Source organism: Xylocopa sonorina, unplaced genomic scaffold (assembly GCF_050948175.1).
Source record: "Xylocopa sonorina isolate GNS202 unplaced genomic scaffold, iyXylSono1_principal scaffold0031, whole genome shotgun sequence".
NCBI classification, from domain to species: Eukaryota; Metazoa; Arthropoda; class Insecta; order Hymenoptera; family Apidae; genus Xylocopa; species Xylocopa sonorina.
The window spans coordinates 175,636-181,551 of record NW_027490102.1 but is presented as its reverse complement, the minus strand read 5'-3'; positions in this window follow the sequence as shown (position 1 = coordinate 181,551).

Sequence of the window (5,916 nt, the reverse complement as noted above, 5' to 3'; positions counted from 1 at the left end):
CGCGATATCGCATCTCATTCCTGTGTTTCATGATAAGATCTAATATTCAATGCGAAGTATCATGATTACCTCGTATTCACTTCAAATGAATGTAAATGCGACACTTCCTTGCTAGGAAATAGCGTTTGCAGATATCTGCGTATCGTAGCAATAAAGTTCGAATGCTTCTTAAAACGCGATATCGCATCTTATTTCTATGTTTCATGACAAGATATAATATTCATTGCGAAGTGTCATGTATACCTCGTATTCACCTCAAATGAATGTAAATGCGACACTTCCTTGCTAGGAAATAGCGTTTGCAGATGTCTACGTATCGTAGCAATAGAGTTCGAATGCTTCTTAAAACGCGATATCGCATCTCATTCCTATGTCTCATGAGAAGATATAATATTCATTGCGAAGTGTCATGTATACCTCGTATTCACTTCAAATGAATGTAAATGCGACACTTCCTTTCTACGGAATTACGTTTCCAGATGTCTCGCTATAGAAGCAATAGATTTCTAATGCTTCTTAAAACGCGATATCGCATCTCATTTCTGTGTTTCATGATAAGATATAGTATTCATTGCGAAGGGTTATGTATTCCTCGTCCACGCATCAAATGAATGTAAATGCGACACTTCCGTCCTAGGAAATAGCGTTTGCAGATACCTGCGTATCGTAGCAGTAGAGTTCTAGTGCTTCTTAAGACGCGATATCGCATCTCATTCCTATGTTTCATGATAAGATACAATACTCATTGCGAAGTGTCATCTATACCTCGTATTCACTTCACAAGAATGAAAATGCGACACTTCCTTGCTAGGAAATAGCGTTTGCAGATGTCTACGTATCGATGCAATAGAGTTATAATGCTTGTTAAAACGCGATATCGCATTTCATTTCTATGTTTCATGATACGATATAATATACATTGCGAAGTGTAATGTATTCCTCGTCTACACTTCCAATGAAAGTAAATGCTACACTTCCTTGCTAGGAAATAGCGCTTGCAGATATCTACGTATCGTTGCACTAGAGTTCCAATGCTTCTTAAAACGCGATATCGCATCTCATTTCTATGTTTCATGATAAGATATAGTATTCATTGCGAAGCATCATGATTACCTCGTACTCACTTCAAAAGAATGTAAATGCGATACTTCCTTGCTAGGAAATAGCGTTTGCAGATGTCTACGTATCGTAGCAATAGAGTTCGAATGCTTCTTAAAACTCGATATCGCATCTTATTTCTATGTTTCATGGTAAGATATAATATTCATTGTGAAGTGTCATGTATACCTTGCATACGCTTCAAATGAATGTAAATGCGACTCTCCCTTTCTAGGAAATAGCGTTTGCAGATGTCTACGTATTGTAGCAATAGAGTTCGAATGCTTCTTAAAACTCGATATCGCATCTGATTTCTATGTTTCATGACAAGATATAATATTCATTGCGATGTGTTATGTATACCTCATATTCACTTTAAAAGAATATAAATGCGACACTTCCTTGCTAGGAAATTGCGTTTGCAGATGGCTCCGTATCGAAGCAACAGATTTCTAGTGCTTTTTACTTCGCGATATCGCGTCTCATTTCTATGTTCATGATAAGATATAATATTCATTGTGGAGTGTTATGTATACCTCGTTTTGACTTCAAAAGAGTGAAACTGCGACACTGCCTTGCTAGGAAATAGCATTTCCAGATATCTACGTATCGTAGCAATAGAGTTCGAATGCTTCTTAAAACGCGATATCGCATCTCATTACTATGTTTCATGACAAGATATAATATTCATTGCGAAGTGTCATGATTACCTCGTATTCACTTCAAATGAATGTAAATGCGACACTTCCTTGCTAGGAAATAGCGTTTGCAGATGTCTACGTATCGTAGCAATAGTGTTCGAATGCTTCTTAAAACTCGATATCGCATCTCATTTCTATGTTTCATGGTAAGATACAATATTCATTGCGAAGTGTCATGTATACCTTGCATACGCTTGAAATGAATGTAAATGCGACTCTCCCTTGCTAGGAAATAGCGTTTGCAGATGTCTACGTATCGTAGCAGTAGAGTTCGAACACTTCTTAAAACGCGATATCGCATCTCATTCCTGTGTTTCATGATAAGATCTAATATTCAATGCGAAGTATCATGATTACCTCGTATTCACTTCAAATGAATGTAAATGCGACACTTCCTTGCTAGGAAATAGCGTTTGCAGATATCTGCGTATCGTAGCAATAAAGTTCGAATGCTTCTTAAAACGCGATATCGCATCTTATTTCTATGTTTCATGACAAGATATAATATTCATTGCGAAGTGTCATGTATACCTCGTATTCACCTCAAATGAATGTAAATGCGACACTTCCTTGCTAGGAAATAGCGTTTGCAGATGTCTACGTATCGTAGCAATAGAGTTCGAATGCTTCTTAAAACTCGATATCGCATCTGATTTCTATGTTTCATGACAAGATATAATATTCATTGCGAAGTGTTATGTATACCTCATATTCACTTTAAAAGAATATAAATGCGACACTTCCTTGCTAGGAAATTGCGTTTGCAGATGGCTCCGTATCGAAGCAACAGATTTCTAGTGCTTTTTACTTCGCGATATCGCGTCTCATTTCTATGTTCATGATAAGATATAATATTCATTGTGGAGTGTTATGTATACCTCGTTTTGACTTCAAAAGAGTGAAACTGCGACACTGCCTTGCTAGGAAATAGCATTTCCAGATATCTACGTATCGTAGCAATAGAGTTCGAATGCTTCTTAAAACGCGATATCGCATCTCATTACTATGTTTCATGACAAGATATAATATTCATTGCGAAGTGTCATGATTACCTCGTATTCACTTCAAATGAATGTAAATGCGACACTTCCTTGCTAGGAAATAGCGTTTGCAGATGTCTACGTATCGTAGCAATAGTGTTCGAATACTTCTTAAAACGCGATAACGCATCTCATTTCTATGTTTCATGGTAAGATATAATATTCATTGTGAAGTGTCATGTATACCTTGCATACGCTTCAAATGAATGTAAATGCGACTCTCCCTTTCTAGGAAATAGCGTTTGCAGATGTATACGTATCGTAGCAGTAGAGTTCGAATGCTTCTTAAAACGCGATATCGCATCTCATTACTATGTTTCATGATAAGATATAATATTCATTGCGAAGTGTAATGATTACCTCGTATTCACTTCAAATGAATGTAAATGCGACACTTCCTTGCTAGGAAATGGCGTTTGCAGATGTCTGCGTATCGTAGCAATAGAGTTCGAATGCTTCTTAAAACGCGATATCGCATCTTAATTCTATGTTTCATAATATTCATTGCGAAGTGTCATGTATACCTTGCATACGCTTCAAATGAATATAAATGCGACTCTCCCTTTCTAGGAAATAGCGTTTGCAGATGTCTACGTATCGTAGCAATAGAGTTCGAATGCTTCTTAAATCTCGATATCGCATCTCATTCCTATGTTTCATGATAAGATATAATATTCAATGCGAAGTATCATGATTACCTCGTACTCACTTCCAATGAATGTAAATACGACACTTCCTTGCTAGGAAATAGCGTTTGCAGATGTCTACGTATCGTAAAAGTAGAGTTCGAATGCTTCTTAAAACGCGATATCGCATCTCATTCCTATGTTTCATGGGAAGATATAATATTCATTGCGAAGTGTCATGTACACCTCGTATTCACTTCAAATGAATGTGAATGCGACACTTCCTTGCTAGGAAATAGCGCTTGCAGATGTCTGCGTATCGTAGCAATAGAGTTCGAATGCTTCTTAAAACTTGATATCGCATCTCATTTCTATGTTTCATGGTAAGATATAACATTCATTGTGAAGTGTCATGTATACCTTGCATACGCTTGAAATGAATGTAAATGCGACACTTCCTTTCTAGGAAATAGCGTTTGCAGTTGTCTACGTATCGTAGCAATAGAGTTCGAATGCTTCTTAAAACGCGCTATCGCATCCTATTTCTATGTTTCATGACAAGATATAATATTCATTGCGAAGTGTCATGTATACCTCATATTCACTTCAAAAGAATATAAATGCGACACTTCCTTGCTAGGAAATAGCGTTTGCAGATGTCTACGTATCGTAGCAGTAGAGTCCGAATGCTTCTTAAAACGCGATATCGCATCTCATTCCTATGTTTCATGATAAGATATAATTTTCAATGCGAAGTATCATGATTACCTCGTACTCACTTCCAATGAATGTAAATACGACACTTCCTTGCTAGGAAATAGCGTTTGCAGATGTCTACGTATCGTAAAAGTAGAGTTCGAATGCTTCTTAAAACGCGATATCGCATCTCATTCCTATGTTTCATGGGAAGATATAATATTCATTGCGAAGTGTCATGTACACCTCGTATTCACTTCAAATGAATGTGAATGCGACACTTCCTTGCTAGGAAATAGCGCTTGCAGATGTCTGCGTATCGTAGCAATAGAGTTCGAATGCTTCTTAAAACTTGATATCGCATCTCATTTCTATGTTTCATGGTAAGATATAATATTCATTGTGAAGTGTCATGTATACCTTGCATACGCTTGAAATGAATGTAAATGCGACACTTCCTTTCTAGGAAATAGCGTTTGCAGTTGTCTACGTATCGTAGCAATAGAGTTCGAATGCTTCTTAAAACGCGCTATCGCATCCTATTTCTATGTTTCATGACAAGATATAATATTCATTGCGAAGTGTCATGTATACCTCATATTCACTTCAAAAGAATATAAATGCGACACTTCCTTGCTAGGAAATAGCGTTTGCAGATGTCTACGTATCGTAGCAGTAGAGTCCGAATGCTTCTTAAAACGCGATATCGCATCTCATTCCTATGTTTCATGATAAGATATAATTTTCAATGCGAAGTATCATGATTACCTCGTACTCACTTCCAATGAATGTAAATACGACACTTCCTTGCTAGGAAATAGCGTTTGCAGATGTCTACGTATCGTAAAAGTAGAGTTCGAATGCTTCTTAAAACGCGATATCGCATCTCATTCCTATGTTTCATGGGAAGATATAATATTCATTGCGAAGTGTCATGTACACCTCGTATTCACTTCAAATGAATGTGAATGCGACACTTCCTTGCTAGGAAATAGCGCTTGCAGATGTCTACGTATCGTAGCAATAGAGTTCGAATGCTTCTTAAAACTCGATATCGCATCTCATTTCTATGTTTCATGATAAGATATAATATTCATTGTGGAGTGTTATGTATACCTCGTTTTGACTTTAAAAGAATGAAACTGCGACTCTGCCTTGCTAGGAAATAGCATTTCCAGATATCTACGTATCGTAGCAGTAGAGTTCGAATGCTTCTTAAAACGCGATATCGCATCTCATTCCTATGTTTCATGATAAGATATAATATTCAATGCGAAGTATCATGATTACCTCGTACTCACTTCCAATGAATGTAAATACGACTCTTCCTTGCTAGGAAATAGCGTTTGCAGATGTCTACGTATCGTAAAAGTAGAGTTCGAATGCCTCTTGAAACGCGATATCGCATCTCATTCCTATGTTTCATGGGAAGATATAATATTCATTGCGAAGTGTCATGTATACCTCGTATTCACTTCAAATGAATGTGAATGCGACACTTCCTTGCTAGGAAATAGCGCTTGCAGATGTCTACGTATCGTAGCAATAGAGTTCGAATGCTTCTTAAAACTCGATATCGCATCTCATTTCTATGTTTCATGGTAAGATATAATATTCATTGCGAAATGTCATGTATACCTTGCATACGCTTGAAATGAATGTAAATGCGACACTTCCTTTCTAGGAAATAGCGTTTGCAGATGTCTACGTATCGTAGCAATAGAGTTCGAATGCTTCTTAAAACGCGATATCGCA